This window comes from Pristis pectinata, chromosome 3, assembly GCF_009764475.1.
Source record: "Pristis pectinata isolate sPriPec2 chromosome 3, sPriPec2.1.pri, whole genome shotgun sequence".
In the NCBI taxonomy this organism is placed as follows: domain Eukaryota; kingdom Metazoa; phylum Chordata; class Chondrichthyes; order Rhinopristiformes; family Pristidae; genus Pristis; species Pristis pectinata.
The window spans coordinates 50,563,189-50,584,569 of record NC_067407.1 but is presented as its reverse complement, the minus strand read 5'-3'; the positions used below and the strand labels follow the sequence as shown (position 1 = coordinate 50,584,569).

Below are 21,381 nucleotides of genomic sequence, written 5' to 3'. Positions count from 1 at the left end.
TTTATTTGATACACCATTTCCCTCTTCCTGCTCGAACCATTTTGTTGCATGTAGGCTTAGTGCAATGATCTGGCAGAGACAATGTTAAAGTGGGAGCAGAATGGAAAGGTCTATAATCTGTTTTACACCCTTAAAGTACTCAGTTCACTTCTTTTTCAATTTACAGAGTGTGATTACTTTCCCTGCCAGCACTGTATCAAAGAGGTGAGGATAAAAACAAAAACATTAATCTTAAAAAGGTTTACGACAGGAACCAAAACAGTCAGCTCAGATCTTTACTTGATTTACTCTGGAAAGTCAACCAATACTGAAAAGGAAAGAATTGTATTAGGAAAAAAATTACCTTTTCCAGCTATTCTTTTTCAGTCGCCAAGGTTAACTTCAAGTCATTCCATCATCCGGTCACAATCCGTGCACAGCCTATCCTTGCCTCGGATCTCTGAAAAGCAAAACGTCGAGAAACTTAGTGGAGGGATCACCATTTGGTGATTAGAATCATTTGGTTTTTACACCATTAGTTTATCTTCAATTAATCTGACAGAAAATGATGCCACCCCATTCAATAATGTTACCCTCGCAAGAAATACACAGAGCAAACAACTCTAGAGTGCATCAGTTTCACATTTATTTTGCAGTGCTTCCTTGTTTAGCATCTCCTCTCTTTCCTTACATTTAAAACAGCTACTCAATGGTACGATCATTCTGGAATGTACCAAACAAAGTTGAAACTCACAATCCTACAGAATCCTGGACCCAATCAGCAAAGGTCCTGCTGTGTATGTGACAGTGATAAGGCCAGAGGCTGTGAACCAACCATTGCTGCTCATCGATATGGAATTGCCAATTTCTCAAATGCACGTTGACTTGATGGATTTTAACTCGAGGTAGGGTTCCTCGAGGAACCGCATTGGCAAGTTGATTGTCTGCGAGGCAGAGGAAGCAGGAAGCCGCAGAGATTTTAACCACCTGGTCTCATTGAAATACTGTGTCCCTCTCTCCCACAGAAAGCCTTAGCCACAAGGGGTTCCAGGTAAGTGGTTGAGCTTGTGAAAGGAACAGGATAAAGTCTGGGGCCAAAGGAGGCCACACCACCTCAGTTCAGCCAGGTGGAAAGGTCTGGTCTCACCAGAAAAGCAGCTCTGTTTTATTGAGGTCAGCTCCTATGCAGCAACTAAAAGCCACGCTGGCTTTACTGGTCCAGCTCCAGTCAAAATGACACCAGGTGTCCTCAGACACGAAGGCACCCCAATTTGCATGGCCTACTTTTGCCAGGAGCTTCATCTGCCTGCACAAAGCTACAGGTAACAATTGCCAACAGTCAGGATCTGAGCAAGAAACAAACTTGCTCGTTCTCAACAGCCGCCTAACTATTGTGTAGGAGTAAAACTGACCCTTTATGTTTCATAACTGGAGACATAGAACAATGGCCCTAATAACTCATCCAACTGTGTTTGAAGTTACAACACTGCTTGAGGTGCAAGCAAGATGTGTCTGTAATGATAAATTACTGAAGTAAAGGCTCAGACAGCAGAAGGAACAGCAGATGTGTTCTCTGAAGACTCTTCTACTTGTGTCTGTTCCCAGAGACCTCCGTGCACCTCTGGAAGTGTGACAGCACTCAGGTGATGGGGCTGACAGCCGAGCCAAACTGTGTGACCTCAGGGGTGTGCTGGCTCTGCACGGGAACCTCTCCTGAGACACTTCAAGCAAACCAGAGACACTGTGTCTGTGCAAAAATGAAAAAAACAGCAACAAGGGGCTCAGCTGCAGCCGACAGCATCAAACACCGACTGTCTACAGTCTAGAGTCATTTACAAGGTGTGGGATTGCAGCTAACTGAAAATGGAGACTCACGGAAGTTTCATGTGTCTGTGGGCTGTCGCTTTTGATACTCCTAGACCCCCTTAGCCGATCCATTTTTAGCTCATGACATTAAACTTTTGATGGTTTTATTTTCCAACTCTGTCTTGTCCGACTTCCTGGAATGCATTAAGGCAGTTACAGGTTTCAGATAACCCAAATCTAGTCACAGAGATGTGAACAGATTAAAATCATATATTTATGAGTGGAATTAAATCAAATAAATCCACACAATTTACAGCCTTACAATGGGATTTCCATTTGCAATGCTCTCTATTATCGAAGATGGGCTAGAAACTAGAGATGCAATATATTCTGCGTGATGGTACTGGCCATTCTGTATTCACTAGTTTTGATTTAGGAGGTAGTTGCACAGCTGGGTAACTTACAAAAACAACGAGTAGCACCAAAATTGTTTCAAAGAAATGATTACTTGGTAATGAAAATAATTCCAACAATGGCTTAAACAGAATGTTTTAACAAAGGAATTTTACAGCTCAACCCCTGTAAAAATTGTGGATGCCTGGATAACTCCACCTTCACTTCAAACGGCTCTCAGGACAATTTTAGAGTTGCCTGAATGTATGGGCCTTTGAAAGTAGTGGAAGCATTTACAGTCTAGACAAGAGGTCAATTGCACTTAAAACCTCACAATTAGTCAGAGTTACAGGAGATTCCACTGAAACCAGGTTGCACTCAGGATCAATCTTGCTGTGTCTTTGCTTGATTATTTAAATCTACTATGACCTTGTTTCTTCCTTTAGAAGTGGTTCAAGATAACGTATCACTTCTTTTCCCTATTTGCTGATATGTAATTCAGTCAAGATATAGATTTTTTTCTGAGACTATTACCAGCTAGTAGAATCTCTTTCAAGATCTGGTGTTATTCTAAATGTGGATGTGCACAGTGACTCAGTGAGCCAATTATACCATCACCAATTGCGTTGAGTACTATCAACGCTTGAATCACGAGAAACTGTTGCAAAAAATCTGTATGGCAGTTAAATTAAAATCTGCTTGCCTGTGTGCACTGCTGCTGACACCAAGGATTATGGCTCCTCTCATATGAATGGTTTCAGAGACTGGATTATGCCTCTGACACCATGTTTCTTGCTGTCTCTTAAGAGGAATTGATTGCCTTTTCTTGTGAAAGGTAAAACTTATGAGGAGCAGTAGAGAATTTAAGTGCAGAAATGATCAATTCCTCTGCCGCAGTTAATGTTGCTTTTACGGCAACTGTGAAGATTAAGGGCTAATGTAATTGAAACGCTGAAGACAATGAGTATTGGAAGACTGTTTACAGGAGTTAATAATTTCAATACTAAGTGATTATAAAAACTGGAATTTAAAGGCAGGATTGATACTTAATATAGGCACCATAAAAATATTTTTAATTAAAATGTAGAATGCATTACAAGTAGCAATTAATGCAAGAAATCCAAAAGGAAAGATGTGCATTTATTTTATGCTTTCTGCATTCCTGTCGGGACTTCATTTTATATCCAATGAAGTATTTGCGAACTATAGTCATTGTTTGCAATGCTGCAAACGAACAGCCAATTTATGCACAGCAAGTTTTCACAGGAAGAATTAGATAATGATCATATAGTCTGTGCTTTCAGTAATGTAGAGTGGGGAGTAAATATTGCCCAGGACACTGGGGTAACTCCCTCAATAGTGCATTGAAGAGGCAGCCACACCTTGGTGCTTACTCCCCTTGCAGTGGAATCTGACCTGGAACTTACCAACTCAGAAGTGAGAATGTCACCGCAACTAATGCTGATAATGACAACTTGTATAGATAGCATTTGAGGAATTCAATAAATTTGCAAAACATTTGGAATTTGGGGAAAAGAGACGGAAAATGAGTTTAAGGTGGTTAGCTCCACGTGGACTGGACTAAGTGATATCCCGTGTACTGTAAGCTCAGACTCCATTCTAGAAAAATAGCTGGTGAAACTGTACCAGGCAGCATAGGCAGATAAATACATTGATGAATTTGTATCAGATATCTTTGTCTACTGTTACAAGTGTGTATTTCTGAAACTATATGAATCTCTGGGTTTATTTTTAGGATTGTTATATTTTGAGTCTGTTCAGGTAGCTCATCTGGATAAATGTCATTTATACTCCAGTTAAGTGCACACCTAAATACCATACAGTGAAGTCCTTCAACAAAATCATTTCAGGGAATTAGATGACGGGATGGATTAATGATGGGATTTTACCTACACTGCCTGCATTCAAATGCATCCAGATGGAAAGATTAAATGATTCCTCTTTTGTCCTGTTATAACAGTCCAGACAGAACTTAGCTTGGCCAGTCTCAAGCATTTCTGGTGACCACAATTCCAGAACACAAGGGTGTCTCTAATTTAGCACGGGGACGAGTTGTCATTCAGATGAACTGGAAATGGGACACCAAATTTTGTTCAGCAGCAGCGCACATCTGTGATCAAAGGTGAGGGACCCTCAGAGCAGGATAGAGGAAAGCCTAGAAACTTGATTAGGAAGAAAAACAAATTGTGCCTTTTTTTAAATGCATAAATCAGGCAATGCGGACATTTTGAAGTGTGCACCACTTCTGGTGAAGGTCCTGCCCAAGAGGAAATATGGCAGATGCATCGAGCCACAATTCACCTCCACACGGATGCCACTTCCCCATCTTATTTGGTGCATGCGATAAGGTGATCAGCATGCATGCCACATGTTTCCAACTCACCAACAGAGACTGGATCAGAAGGTCGAAACCTACGACCTTCACTGCTCACTCAGAGCATAACGGAGTAAACCATGCAGAAAGTCAAGAATCATGCATGACTTAAAAGGTCTCCCCTGGGACATTGTTATTACCTTCATTGACTACCCAACATTGATTTCCAAGTGCTACCCTTTCACAGAGAGGGAGCACTAGTACATATCAGAGCATTGTGCACACTGGATGCTGCAACCTTTGGCCCTGGCTACCACTGTGGCACTGACCTGATTGCAGCTCAGGACTTGATTAAACCCAGGCACTAGTTATGCTGCTCATGATCAGGAGTGCCCCATTCCATATAATCCATCTATGTCCTGATTCCATCCCCCCCCTAGTTTCCTGCATAGCCCCCACAACCCCCCCCCACCCACCCGGTTTCCCTCATCTCTATGCTGCATGGTTGCCATGGAGGGAGCTCTTCAACAATGCTGACCCCCTCACACGATTCAGCTGCTCTGAGCACGAGCAGCAACCACCGTCTATGACTGCACAAAGAGGCTTCTAAAGCTTATTAATGGGGAAAAACCACGAGAGCGATTTCTTGGTGAAGATGCCCCAATTTCTTTTGGTGTTGCCCAATATGATGCCGGGGCAAACACTCTGCCCATTTAGTGCGCCAAAATGGGTAAATTCTAGGTTATTGTACTTAATCCAGAAATAGTAATGCCTTAACGTTGGTGATCTATGTGTGAACTCAGGATCCCAACCATCAGCACAAAGCAAATAAAAGGAGTTTCTTCTTGCTGAACTGCTACTTGTTGTCAGCAAGGTTGTGCGATTAAGTTTCACATTCAGCAGCTGAAGCAAGTTTATGATATATAATGGTGGGGTATAAGACTGCACATCAGTTGCTTTACCAGGTAAACATTTGAACAAAAAACAGGCAAGTATTAGAGGATAAAACTAGCTAAACGGCAAGTATAATAATTCAGGGTGATAATCGTTCTTCAAGTTGGCTACTTCTGCCAATCGACTGGTAGTTACATCATAACATTCCCTTTAAAACCTTGAGTACTGTTGAAGTATTTCTTGGTGAAGCAAATGCAAACTACGAAGTATGATTTACATTCCATCGCGACAAACCACAACTCACCTACAAAATATAAATTTTATTTCACAGCTGAACTGAGAGATACTCAACACGTGAGTGACAGCTTTTTGGAACTCGCATTGTCCTAACCCTTTTCCTCTTTTTGAGCCTCTCCTCTGTGCAGAGATTTATGAGAATGAGTGAATGATTTCATTCATGACTAACGCAACTTCATGAAATATCTAACAGAATCAAGCAGCAGGCTAAAGTTTGAAGAAGAAGCTTGCAACTTCTTCTTTGTTATCTATTTGAAAACTAACTGGGAAGGCCCCAGTGTAGCAGTTGAGAGATCTGGCAACACCGCTCATACTTGCACACAGTTGGATTGTTTCCATGAACAGAAACCAAGCACTACATGCGTGAATCAAATGCCTAACTACTGTGCTACTGGCACTCTGCAAAGAGATCGTTTCATTTCACTGGGAGAACTGCTGGCTGGGCTTAACTCGAGCTATCCAAAAATGTCCCATGCAGCATTGCCTCCTGGCCACTGGGGGAGCACTGCTGCCGCAGCTGATCCTTCGCAGACTCAAACCTTTTGTTCCTTGAGTTCTCCCATGGGATAAAGCAGTGATTACATCACCTCTCATCAGTATCACGGCTGCCTTCTCTTTTATTCTGTAGCTGTCCCTTTTGTCTTATCTAACCAATCCCCTCCAAATACGAGTGTTATAGTATTTAGAATGCAGAAGCAGACCTTTGGCCCAAGACATCTGCACAGGCATTTTTGTGCCCCTTACTTCATCCCCACCTTATTTATTCCCAAACATTCACATTCAAAGAACATTGATTCTATGCACAGCCTGAGACATACCATTCCAGTTACTTTGTAAGTGCTTGTTCCTGTGCAAAAAGCAAACGCAAGTTTAATGTTTCCATCTCCCTTTCCCAGCCATTGTACACTGACTGAGGATGTGTTTGCTTATCTGGGTGCTTAATTAAATTAGTTTTATCTCTCGAGTTTGTAATAAGCTTGCTGGGCAACGTAAACTTCCTCAATAATCAGCAACCAAACGACTAATGATCTTGTGCGTCTTATTTCCATCGAGTGTAAAACTTTCCTAACTAAACTTAATGATTGATTTCTGTCAAAAGACTGCCAAATTGATGTTGGAGCCAGAGCAATGAATCGTAGCTGTAGTATTATGTTAGGTGCCAGTATTAGGAGCACTATTTGAGATGCCATTGCTGAAATTACCAGTAAACTAGTGAAGTTTGTAAAAGCTATAAGAACATAGAGATGATAGAGATGGTGTAATGGTTCAGGATGATGAGAAGTTCTAATCCCAGGGGCACAGTTGAAATAAAGAGGCAACTCGGGCAGAATTGCTTGTGACACACAATGTTGTGGAATAAATTAATCACAGAAGGCCATTGAAACAAATGGTGCATATGCATTCAAGAAACAATTAGATCCTTTTGTCCATTTCCTTCCGGGACTTTATCCGCACAAGTCCTCTCTCTCTGGGCCATGATAACTTTGGCAGCAGAACCTTGCAGACTTTGTGCCATTCATCAGGGCTCCCAAAAGTTCTGCAATGGAGTTCCAAGGAGAACTCCCAAGGTAACTCATTTCCTTGTGCCATGAAAAAAAATAACTACTTCATTCAGGTTTTTCATGGAAGAACACCATTTTCAGTCTCAACACAACATAAATGGACTTTAGCTTTTTGAGAGCAGAGATATAGGACCATCAAAAAACCAAAGGAATGTAAATTAGACAAGATCTTCTATTATCTGAAACTGAATACACATGCTTACTTTTGCAAGCCCTTATAGCCACTTACTCAACATTGACCCCTTGGAAATTAGCAGAGATGATGGACTTGCAGGGTTTAGGGTTGGAGGGATCAGCCTTCCCCTGCATTCCTATTGTTGACTTAGGTTCAAATGCATGTCAATCTGATATACTGGAAATGGGGGGGGGGGGGGGGGGGGGGGGGGTGGAAATCACAATCTTGGTTGAGATGGGTGGAAGACTGGTAGATGTGCCTCAAGTTTTGAGAGCAGAGACATCAAGACCATCAAAAAAAAACAAAGGAATGTAAATTATACAAGCTCTTCTGTCATGTGAAACTGAATACACATCTTTACTTTGAGTCAGCAAAGAGTCCTCGCCTGGTTCAAGAGGCCTTTGAATATAATTTTTTTAACATCACAAGAAAACAAAGAAATGTCCCATTTCACAGCTTTTACCAAAGATGCCCTCATTAAACCTGTGGCAGCAAAATGAATTTCATTGAAGTACAATATGATGTTCTGCAATCTTCCATTCCTCTGCAAATGTTGTTGTTTATGTAAAATGATCATTAAGTTAATGGAAAATAAACATGATAAAGCCCTTCTTTGTCCCAATGTCACATTGCATATTAGTCTCACAAGTGATTGGAAATTGTTTTGATCTCCTTCCTGCGTTGTTCACAACACACACACGTGCACAGTCTTTTCGGTTCTTAATCCCTTTCCACTCTAAGGCTAATGGTTGGGGGAAAGACTTGTCCGGCCAGAACTCTGGCTTCTTTTAACCATTTTCTTCACCTCACTTTTAACTGTTTAGATCTCCACCCCTGGAATTCCCTCTATTAATCGCGAGCCCCCTTTTCCTTCAAGGCCTTCCTTAAAACTGATCTCTATTCAAGTTCTTGGTCACCTGCCCTAAATTTCCTTGGTGCCAAACTATGTCTGATTGCACACAAAAATTCATTTTGTGGTCGTTTACACTCTGACACAAGATGGTACATAAATGCAAACTGTCAGGTTGGACATGAACACACTGAGAACTAATTAACCCAATGATCTATTCCCAACTTTTTGTCAGGCATACAGACAAACAGGTTTAACATAGTTTCAGCATGACACAAACATTCCTCACAATGCATTCCAGGAATCAATCATTCCAAGAGTCCCACATAGATTCCACTGCTTTAGGTTGGAAAAGTCTTGAATTTCAGCATCACAGTGCAGAAACATCCTGCCAGACAAATATGCCAATTGCTCCTTCCCAGATTATGGGAAGAACATCAAACAATGTGAAGCACATGAACAGGCCATTTGGCCCACAATGTCTGTGCCAAACACGATGCTGAATTAAACTAAATCTCTTCTGCCTGTTCATGATCCATTTCCCTCTGTTCCCTGCATGTTCACGTGTGTATCTTACAGCCTCTAAAACATCACTATCGTATCTGCTTCCACCACTAGCCCTGGCAGCCCATTCCAGGCACCTACCACACTCTGTGTAAAAAAAGCAACTTGCCCTGCACATTTCCTTTAAACTTTCCCGCTCTCACCTTAAATGCATATCCTCAAGTATTTGGCAAGAAGTCTCTGACTATCTACCTTTCCCATGCCTCTCATAATTTTATAAACTTCTATCAGGTCTCCCCTCAGAAGTGTAACATGAAGAGAATAGAAAGGCTAACTTGGATAGGGTGCTGAGTTTGTGATGTACAATTAACCCATTCCTGGTGATGGCAAAGTAGGTAGCCCAGAAACTCTGAGTTTCATTTATATGCCCAAATGAGGCACACCAGCTGGCTTACATTCATTTCTCATGTGTTTGCCATGTTCCTTGATGATTAACAGAATGTAAGCTGTAAGCAGAGAAAGATGAATGCGAGGACAAAGGGAAATGAAAATGGGTGCCTGATGGTAAAGTGCAAAAATGTTAACACCCAATTAAATGTCCAAAATCATCTTTATTTCATGTTCATCTATCCAAATAATAAAATTAAGAACATGGTAAAAACAGGTTGATATCTTTAATGATTGTGAATTTAAGGAGCAATCAATTTGCTTCCCAAAGTTTCCTTCCTTTTAGTCCTTCAGTCAAAACATCTTGCTCTGAGATTTTCTCAGTCTCTTGCCAAAGTTACAGCAGGAGACCAGGAATTCACCCCCACTCCCATCCGCACCACCCCCACCACCCCCCCCCCCCCCCACACACACACAAATTCCAAGGATTTATATCCTTGAATCATTTAGTCTGGTTCAAGGAGAACAGTAGGGAGAGGACCTTTCAGCTCCTTCTCCACAGCCAATAGCATTGCCATGCCATTGTGATTCCGAGTCTAATGCTCACAGATGAGATCAAGTTAGAACAAGCTTATTCCCTTCTGGGGAAAAGAGTCTCACCACATCTGTGACTCACAGCAGAAACAGGCTCCACTTGCAGCAAGGGCTATGCACTATTTTCATCCAGGAACTGATAGTCAGCCAACAGGGGAGCCCCATGTGTCATTTCTCTACTTGAATATGGCAAAGTGTGTTAATTGTTCCATGTTAATTATAGCAGAGGTGACACTGGACTTGAATAATGACATGGAATCATTTTGTCATTTATGATAGAACAGACACAACATTCGCTTCCATTAGATAAAACAGTAAAACAGAGGATCGGGCAAGGTATATCAACAGACAAAGTAATACTGCCTGTGTGTCCACATCCAAATCTAATTTCACCCCAAAATTGAAAACATGCTCAGGCACACATCATACAAAGGCTATTATGAGTTGCTAGGATCTATTTCAGAACAAAGCTACTATTTGGCTAGGTAGGGATAAAGATGGAATTGGTCATCTGGTATTTAAATATTACAGTGGAACCAATGAACACTCACCAAAGACAATTGCTTTCAAACATATTCTGGGAAATCAGTAGGAATGCAAATTTTTTTGGTTAGTAATCCCAAAACAAACTGGCAATGCCCTATTCTCCATTAACTGTTCACCCCCACTATCTGTTCCATTCTCTGGACTTAAAAAGGAAAGAATCAAACAGGGTTTGAAACGGACCACCAATTTGGTTCGATTGCCCACGATCAATTCTTCCACCTCCCAGAGCCTATTACTGAGGGAATGAAAGGTCCTCTTTGATTTAGTCTTCTCATTTTCAAGGTGTGACTGCCTCCATGCAAGCAATACAAAAATATTTCATTACACATCAGAACAAGAGTCAGAAATTGGAATGAAAACAAGTGTTGTATGCTTTTATGATTTTTTCCTGTATTTCCACTCCCACTACTGATGGACATTTGGTACTCTGATCAGGAGGCTTAATTCATGTTTAAAGGTGGCAGGTTTTTGGGCGACATCTTTCATTCCAATTAAAAAAAATTTTCTCCTTGAAATTCTGACTCTATGTTGTATTATCTTTCTTTGTTGGAAAAATACAATAGACCAGGTGTAAATCTGAAGTGTTTCTGCTGACTTGTCTGGAAAAGGTTAAGACTGAAACTTTGGCCTCTGGCAAGATAATGTTGCAAATAAAACATTTGAAGTTCGGGACCATTTAGGGTACAATGATTTTGCTAGTTGTGGCTGTTGAAAGAGTGTTAAATCAGTGATAATAACAGTAACCATCAGAAAACATGCCATGTGCACAATGCTTCCAGAAAAATGTCTCAAATTGAGTTAATGCCTTGATTATCATAGGCCCTGGCCACATTCCAACTTAATGAAGTATGGTTGACATGTTCAGACTTCTATCACCCAAGAATGGACTTACTCGGAAGTAGCCATTAAGTAAAAAAAGAGTGCATTTGGACTAAAGCAATGTGGTGTGACAACAAAGGCACTAAAATCTGTAGAATAGCCATGTGGTCAAGGATGGGTATGATAACTGGCTCCGATTGTGCAAGCAAACTTCAAGTATTCTGATTACACTCCATAATACAGAAACTGTTTCAGGCAGTTTCATGAAAACAAGGTTTTGGGAGTTCCATTATTATCACCCATGCAGTCTATAGTTAACTAGCACCTCACAAAATTGATACACCAGATGCAAGGCCTACTTCAATGCTAAAGCAAAAAAAGTCTGCAATTATTTATTTTTATTTGTGGGGTATCATTGGCTTGTTGTTGGCACAAAACACTGTAACATCACCACTTAGTACAGTAATGCTGACTTTAATTCCATTACCAATTGTGACACTCAGCATTCAATGAAGTGTATTATGACATCTTCTTTGCCAAGGACAAATTTAAACTTTGGAAAACATAAGGCAATCAAATTGAAATTTGCTTCCAATTTTTTTCTCTAGGATGTAATTTCTGTGTTAAATATTGAACTTGCTTCTGGTTAAAAAGATGCCATACATTGTTCAATGTATTATTCAATTGTGAAGTGACATGTAATCGAGAGCATAAAATAATGTGCGTGTAATGCCTACAGTTTACACAGCAAACAATCAATGTGTTCTTAAACAGTGATTCTGGTCAGGAACTACATGAATACAGAAAGCTGCTAATGGGTGTAAAACTTAAAACACTGCAAGTTGACTCAGAAGTGCTGAAGCCTCATTGTTCTGCAGTAGACTTTAGCCCAGTGACCCATCAATCATAGTGGTTTACTGGACTCTTGTACCTTTAACAAACTTTTTATTTGAAACTTCAACACATTAATAACATAATCGAGTGAAAGGAGCAAAAGAGAGTGGCCAAATGGCTGACATATTATTGTAAATCAAGCATGTTTATTGATTAACCTGAGCAAAACAGTTCTAGGTTGCAAGATGGTAGTTGCCACTGGAGCAGTATCGGTTGTGGGCAACACACTTTATGGATGGTGTTGAGGCTAACCGGTGCAAACTACTCACTTCAGCTTGGAAAGTTCTTAAATTTATTCACAAGATGGGAAAACCACTGGCAAGGCGAGAATTTACTCTCCATCGCTTATTGGCTCTAAGCCACTTCAGAAGGTAGTTAAGAGTCAGCCGCAACACATTAGCACCATTGTCAATGTCACAATGGTACACTGGAAGATTTCAACATCCCATTATTTCAATAACGACCAGTACTCATCCCACAAGGTTTGAGGGACCAGTGGATATTGATAGGCTGTGGGCATATTACTCATGCCTGCATTGTTCTATACAGCCACATAATCCAGTCCCTGCCCCAACATAGTCCACGAAGGTGTCTGTTAGTACTCTGCTTCAGAACATTTCGAACCTCCACCTCTTGCAAGTATTTCTCAAAAATATAACCAAATTTGTTCTCCAGGACCTATCCCTTTCATTGACCCTTTGAAGGAGCAGTTCTGGAGGCTGGAAGTCCTTTCCTTGTAGAAACTGGTTACAGTAGCTTCCTTCCAAGCCAGGTAAACAAGAACTATGCAAGAACTTAAGAGTGATAATATGTGGATCGCTAACTCCTGGTTATGGTGGTTTTCAGATGGGATGGGAACATTTTCACCCCAGGCAGAGGCCAACTGTACACACTCATAGTTGGCTGGAAACTTGCAGAATCAGCACATACCCTTCTCCTGGCACAGCCAGAATTAGAATGGGAGGAGTCGTTTGGGGAGAGTAATAGTTTCATCTAATATCTGGCACTACAACATCATCAACATTTTGATAAGAGACACCCACCACTGCACTTTGTAGTGACCTGTTGAACACTGGCACGTTTGAACTGAATCCAAGTTATTCAAGGAAGGCTAGAAACCCAGGGGCTACTTTCCTAACTTTACTGAGAAGCACATGTCTTTTTCCAAAAAAAAGAGAAAGCATGCATTGAGATCCTAACACTAAATGGAGTCTGAAACCAAGGAATTCTCAAATTATTCCCCTAGTGTTCAAATCAATACAGCATGGATCATCTTCAATTCAGGTTCAAATCTAAAACAGGTGCAAAATTGGCAAGCCAATGCCACAACTTCTATTGGAAAAATTCAGGCAAGAATTATTGTGCTCTACTTTCCCTGAAGTAGGAATAGTGACTTGCTGGAAGGAAATTACTTTTCTGAGCAGGAGGCTGGAGCATTTTATTAAGTTCAAGGCAAAGGAATTTTGAATTGCTCATGTGACCCAAAACTTTAGAGTAAAACAATACCAGAACTTAATTCTACAGGATGCTAGAGAATTAAAAATTAATGAAGATCACTGCTTCGATCATTCAAATGAAAGATGACCTTGGTTAATGGTTTGAAGGTTTTATAAAGAGGCTATGGGAGTGCAAATTTCCCTTCCTGCTTTGGAAATGTTATGATGTGGCTACATCTTCCCCAAAATCAACAGGGAGATACTAAATCTGCTCTAACTGGATTTCAGAAAGCTGTAAAGCATAATGGTTTAAGTGACTGCAAGACTTAAAATTGCCTTCCGCATCAAGAAATTTTTCAAATCATTTCCAAGACAATAGTAACAACACTTCAGGTTTTCAATCTGATTCTTCACTGTTTCACTTTACATAGCGTAGCGGTTAGCGTAACGCTTTGCAGCGCCAGAAACCCGGGTTCAATTCCGGCCACTGTCTGTAAGGAGTTTGTATGTTCTCCCCGTGTCTGCATGGGTTTCCTCCGGGTGCTCTGGTTACCTCCCACATTCCAAAGATGTACAGGTTAGGAAGTTGTGGGCATGTTACATTGGCGCCGGAAGCATGGCGACGCTTGCGGGCTGCCCCCAGAACACTCTACGCAAAAGATGTATTTCACTGTGTGTTTCGATGTACATGTGACCAATAAAGATCTGATCTGATGAGGTTTTCTGTTGTACCTCTATCGTAAAACTGTCCTACACCCTCTCATACATATTCAATCATACTGCAGAAAGAAAATATATAGCCATGGTAGCTCTTTACTCAGTCCACTATATCCCCACTAAAATATTCAATCAACAACAACACTTCTTTTGCCAAAGGTTCAAGTAGAAAAGAACACCCTGAACTCCAGGTATGCAGCAGAACCAAGAATGTATGAGGCTTTTCATCAAGGCTAAAATTCTTGGGAAGACATCGCTGCTGTAGAAAAGGAACCAGCGAGCAGTAACCATGCCATCCTCTCATCACTTCCCTCTCACCTCTCTGCCATAAACAAGTTGCATGTGTGTTGGGGACATCCACCCAATGGGAGCCAACTGCACCAAAGAGTGGGAATGCTGCAAGAAGTTGGCTGGGGAAAATGGTGTGGGAATAAGCAGGACAAAGCACAAGGGGGTAAAACAGAACAGAGAGATGTGCACAAGCATCCTCTCTGCTGCATTAATTCCCAAGTCCATTTATCTCAACAGGACAGTGATACTGGCAATGAAGAGAGTAAAAAAGATGGAGAGCATGGAGATATCATCAAGGCATAGCAACACATCCAACTGAACTGAAAGGATGGCACGTGACAAAAGAGATACCAAGCCTAATTTGGGGAAGAGACAAGAGGCACACCCTTAATTGGAGTCAGAGTCAGAAACTGATATCCATTTATGGGTAGGGTGTGATCCTATATGGGGGTGGAAATTCATCCTCTGTTGCTCAAGGCAAAACGCACAGTATAGCAGGACTTGCATGTCGAGAGACAATGCCAGCAACACAGATTGAATAGTTCTCTCCACTAGGAGTCGAACAGCCTCCACTGGGCCCCTGTAATTATACAGCAACGCCATGAGGGAATACACCAGCAATTTACAGAAGCTGCTTTGAGTTTGTTATGTATTCCTCAAATCTCTTCAAAAGGAAATAAAAATCTGATTGGAATAAGACGTGTACAGTGCTGCCATACTGGCTCAAAGAGGGAAAGAGAAGTTGCTATTCTACCGAGGCACCTTGAATATCTGATTTGTTAAAGGAGTATGAAAAGAAGATGAGAGGGTTGTTGCAGCACAGACAGACTGTAATGAGAGACTGGAGAATATGCCGAGGTTTTATTGTGACTGGGAAACATCCACAAGTCTGTAATTTAAATACCATTATTAGGAGAGCAAGGTAGAAGGACACTAGACTCTGGTGGTGGTATGACAGAGCTTTCAGCCTCACTTAGATGTCTGATCAAATTGGTGCCTGTGATTTGACAGTAAATTAAATAGATATTGCTGTTGTCAGACTCTGCTGTTCTGTCACTGAATAATTATGTCTGTCAGATAATGAAGAGTTATTTTAAGCCAAGCTCATCACGTGCACTCATTTTCTTTACTTTTCACAGTAAATTATTTCCACTGTGACATCTCCCTGATTAGTTCAGATCATACTGACCAAACTAAGATATAAAATAGGCACAAATCATTTCTTTCCAATTTCAGATAAGCACTGCACCGCTTTGTCAACTAAATCTGTTCTTCCAGTTAGATTTAAAATTACATACTGGTGAAAGTTCAATCATCCTACTTACCAAACTTTCCCTGTTAAATGAAAGCAACCATTCAAATTTTGTCGGGTTATTTTGAGTTATTTTTGCCCGCAGAGGATCTGAGGCTATTCATTTTACTTTGCACCATATAATTTTTCACCACTCTTTCAACTTTAAGATTATGAGAAGAGGAACAGACAATTCAGTCCCTCAAGTGTACTTCACCGTCCAATTAGAGTAGGAGGGTACTGTGCCTCAGTTCCATAATTTTACATTGCTAGATAGTTCTACCCAAAATGTGTCAATTGATCTCATCACAAGCCCTTTTGTCTAACAACTGTAGCCTTAAGAAAATTCCATCTTTCCACTACTAAAAAATAAACTTGGTTAAGGAAACCTAGAATTGCAGTGAGTTGCAGCTCAATATGGAGCAACTAGCAGGGTAAACTGAACCAATGAACAAAGAACGAAGTTAGATCTTTCTGCTGCTGTTGGTTAAGAAGTCTCAGAGGTAGTGCAATAGGGTTGCTCACTTGCGTAGGGAGAGAACACTGTTTATAGTCTACTCTACACAAATACATCTTTGATAATGCAGCCCTTCTGCAGTACTGTGCCATGTCACCTTTGATTTGTGCTCTTGAGTCCACAAAATTTGGAATCTAGCAGCTTCTGATTCAGAGGCAACCTCTTTAGTCAAGTTGTCTTTAAGAATTTTCAGCTGCTGAGGGAGTGTGGAAAATGTTTTCAGTTTAAAAAAAAACATCCACTTTAATGCATCACCAGGCACTCATTCACTTTATGGATGATGTGGATCCTTGTATGTAAATTTCAAGCGTCCTGCGCAAGTCACAGAATGAACGAGAGATGCATAAAAGCCATCTTTAAATATTTTATACTCGCTGAGTGCAATAATAGTCAGCTTTCTCTGCTGTCGTATATGGTTAGCCCCAAGTCCCACAGACATTAGATCACAGCCACGTTACAGTGGACTCATTGTCCTCTTTAGTTTTGTTTGCTTACCCAAAAATGTTTTTAGTACAATAATGAAATATTAGTTGGAGTGCTAACCTGCTTTGCTGATTTAGTGTCTTTACACTGAATGGAAAGCTCTGTTAAATGAGCAATTTTGATTTAATTGCAGTCTTTCATAATGATTCTGTGTTATAATAACCTGAAGACAATATAGTAGTTTGAGTAAAAAAAAATTCCAATCAATTTTACATTATTAATTCAAGTTAAGGTTTGCTGACCTTCAGTCATTGAAAATCCAGTGGTGCCCATGTTGTGACAGAAGTACTCTTTGAAAAGAGAGAGAGTGTACATTCTGTACGAAGTTTAAACCGTTTTTCTGGTAATACCACTTGCTTCTTTGTGCAAATGCTTCTTAGTCCAAGATCTTTTTGAGAATGGCTTTGGAATTAGACCATTTAAGACCTTAGTTGTATCCTGATGTTATCATATCACATTTATTCGAGGTAATGTTGGTAATTACTGTACACTGAACACAAGCATTTTCTGGCAACCTTACAAGCCTGTCTGTAATTTAATCTTGCAATTGCGAGCCAGTGATGGATGCCAATAAGCTGCCCTTAGCTCAGTAAGTACTTGCTGAAACTGTATTCTAAAGTCATTTATTTGCTATTAAACATGTTCTGTTCCATGTGAACTGCTTTCTAATTTTCTGGAGCAAGTTACAACACAGTTTAAAGTTTTGCTCCATTTCCAACTGTTAAAATAATTAATCATCATAAAATCCTCACTTGCTTTTTTTTGAACTATCATTATTGTACTTGTGGGCAAGTTAATAGGGTGGGGATTGTTTTTTATAACTAAATGAACGATGATATAATATACCCAGCAAATTTACAATTCTTTATGGTTTGCCTTGCATGGCTTAGATGGTACTTTACTTAAAACCATGTTTATTTTACCAAGAGGTTTGTATTATTTGTAGAACTACAACTGTTACCATTAGACTACTCAAAAGGTTAGTGTTCTGGATCAAGAGGTACTCATTGATAACACAATCTATAATTCCTCTCTCTTGCTGATGGTGAAGAGCTTTACCCTCAGTTCAGTTAGATGTGCATTTGAAGGCGTGTTTGAGATTGTGTACTGTACTTGTGATGCAGTGATAGGCATACTTTGAAGGGACAGCTTTAGTGCAGACTCAAACAAGAACTGTTTTACCTTGGCATGAACGGACAAGCTGATCATTGCTACTGCATTCATAATCCACAATGTTTTCTTTGAAACAAAATACAGATTAAAGTAAAAATCAGGGCTTTCAACTGATCTTCCAGTACCCCTCATCTTCAGGTACATGAAATCCCTGAAGATTTTATTATTAAGTATTCAGTTTTTCCAGAATCTGGCTTTAATTTATTGTACACTGTCAATTGCCCTTGAATGGGTTGGTGAGCTACTTTCTTGGATGGTTGTATCAGTTCTCCAATACTGTCAGGGTGGGGAGTAGCAGGATTTTGACCCAGAAATGACTGAGAAAGTGTGAGATTGTTCCAAGTCAAGATAATATTTGATTTGAAGGTAAAGGTGCAGGTGGTGGAGTTCCTATACATCTACCACCCTCTCTGTTTTGATGCTAGAGTCCCTGATTTCAGAGGTGTTGTTGGAAGAGCTTAGACAACTAACTGCAGTGCATTTTGTAGGTGCCATACACGGTAACCACTGTGCACCCAGTTAGGGTTAATTAATTAGGGTTCACTGTCCTGGATGGTGTCAAGGCTCATCCAGGTAGGCAGAGAATATTCCTTTACACTCCTGACTTGTACCTTCTTTGATGACATGGTTTTGGGGTGTCAGGAATGGAGTCATTTTTCTGCAGGATACCCAACCTTTGATTTACTCTCATCACCCAGTACTTATGTGATGGTCCAGTTGAGTTAATGGTAACTCCAAGAATGTTCACGTCACTGAATGCCGAGGGTTGAGATTAGACTCTATTCTGTTGGAGACAGCCATTCCCCTGCCTTTGTGGTGTGAAAATTACTTTGCCACATCAGCTCCTACCTCAGGGTTTCCCAAGTCTTGTTGCCTGCAGGTGTGTAAATGTGCAAATGGAATTGAACGCTGCAGAGTCAGCAAAGATCATCACATCTGACTCTTGATAGAAGGTTAAAGAATGATTAAATAAGCAGATAGGATAAAATAAATCTTTATGGTGGCCGCTTAGCAACACTTTCATATGAAATAATCTTACCACCAGAGAAACTAGTCAGTGAATTTTGAATGAAATGGCTTTTGGATGACTTCTTGATGTTACTACATTACTTCTCATGAACTAGCAGCTGTTTGGTTGGAGTTAATAACTTTTGACTCACCTCCTGCAGAAAGTTGCTATCTTTCAACAGTTGGACCATAAGGTACAGGAGCAGAATCAGGCCATTCGGCCCATCAAGTCTGCTCCTCCATTCACTCAGTTAATCATTCAGTTTAGTCCAACAGCCAGATAAATGAGTGACCATTACTAGGACCAATTACTTAACATTTGCAGTTAGTCAAAATAAAAATTGAAACAAGTATTTCAAAATAATGGATATCTATAATGGACTCTTCCTTTTACGTGCTTATGGTTGCTTTGCCACTGGCATGTGACAATGCAGGTCACATTTATTTCCACTGAGAAATATAGTTAGTTTCCCTTAACAATACATTTTTATCTTTCTGGAATCACCACATTCTGACTGCATGGAACTTTGAGCAGAATTTTTTTTCCCCTTCCCCACACTCCAGTCTCCAGGAGGTTTCATGCCTTTTATTAAGTTCCACTATCTGAAAAGAATCATTTTGTGTGCTCTTCATCAAGTTGAAACCGTAATTCCCAGTAAAAGAACATTTGAGCAATTGTTAACTTGGGTAACTTCTGCTAGGTTTTAGCAGCACTGAGGGAAATGTGTGGAGAAGATACTGACCCCATGATTTGAAAAATCTTTGTTGACATGTGAAATAGTGAAACCATGCTGCTGAAGCATATTAGATTAGTAAGTGATGTTCATCTTGTTCCTTTCCTCTCATTAGACAAGGCAAATAGTTTACCCAAATTGATCTTGATAATATTCACAGGATAAATAGTCCACGAGTGAAACCTCTTGTTGAATGGTCACAGGTGAATTATACACACTGTTTTGTACATCTTAAAGTTCACCCACAACAGTGAAATAATTACAGCAGTATTCCCATTTTCCCCTATTAAAGCCTGTTCTAAAAAGGCTACATTATGCTTAATATTATACAAAGCACTACACTAGCTCTATTGTCTGCAGTGTGAAAGATCCATATCTCGTGAGCACTGCAGGGGTGAACGAGTTCAGTAAGACTCAGGAATGAACGAATGCAAATGCAGTGTCACTAGGTTCAATACAGTAACTACTTATTCTTAGCACTGATTGGACAGACTTATTAAATAAAAAGTCCCAAATGACAAGCACAACATGACAAATTAAATGACGAATCCAATTGGCATTTCCTTTGGTACTTGTTCTTACATTGGGTGACTGAACTTACTAAGTAAAATCATCAGAAAGTAATTTGTTCCCTTAAATGTTATTTAACAACCCGTCTACCAGAAGCCCTCAAAAGGTGAAAATGCAGTTGTAGTACCTATGACACCATTCAGCGCATTGTTGTGAGTACTTGAACAGGGTACAAAGGTTTGCTCATTGACCTCGCTTAAATGTAAATTGAAAATGGACAGCCTCATCTGCCCTAAAATATGCAGAAACCATATTTAAGAGTATCATAGTTCTGTTTTAAACTTTTAATACTCAGCAAGCTTTTCGTTATTCCCACAATCACAGGAAATCTAACATTTATGAAGTGCCCTCTACAACCTCAAAGTCTTAATGCACTTTACAGTCTGTTTTGGGGACATAGTCACAGTTGCAAGATAGGGAAATGCAGAAGCATTTAAAACACTGCCAAATTCCACAACAGCATTGCAATCAATCCCACAGGATGTTGGTTGAGTGATATATATTCACCAGAACACCAGGAATAACTCTACTACTGTGCTTTGTGTAGTGGCGTGGAATTTTCATGTCCACCCAACTGAGCAGATGGGATCTCGTCTGATGTATCATCTGAAAGAACGTCTTTGAATATGCAACACTGTCAATACAGATAGAAGGCAGTCTCTTCAAATAGTCCCAGAACAGTAGCATCAATGTTGTTTGACCTGATCTAACACCACTTAACAGCACTGTATTGAATGCATATACAAGACTAATTTCTAGCTTGTCAAAATCTTAATCGAAAAATAATTCTTAGATGAACACCATCATCATCTTTGGATTAGTGTTTTTTAAAGCCCTGATAGCTTGGTTTCCTATCTTGGCTGCCATTGAAGTTTGTACTCCACACACCCTATAATTTTTAGGGCATAAAAGAACTTATATGTTTATTCACCTTTGGCTTTCTTAGCAGCTGTAAAGCTGACTAAAAAAAAGATTAGACGGAGGGATCTGTGTCTGTCACAAGGTTTCTCAAAAGCTATAATTGGCAGTTAGGTAAAAATAAATTCATACTTTAGACAACTCTGTACTTAAAACAAAACAAGGTCCAATTCAAAAATATCACCTTCCTCTCCAGCTTGGAAATAAG

The 21,381-nt window shown here is 40.1% G+C and overlaps 1 long non-coding RNA gene across 1 annotated transcript in view; it reads right to left on the bottom strand.

The window, feature by feature from the left end:
• The window catches only part of LOC127567821 (uncharacterized), a 51,237-nt gene that overhangs the window by 12,871 nt on the left and 16,985 nt on the right, over window positions 1-21,381 (bottom strand). The window contains exon 3 of the long non-coding RNA XR_007955948.1: window positions 344-439. This is a non-coding gene — a long non-coding RNA (uncharacterized LOC127567821). The remainder of the gene's footprint in view (window positions 1-343; window positions 440-21,381) is intronic.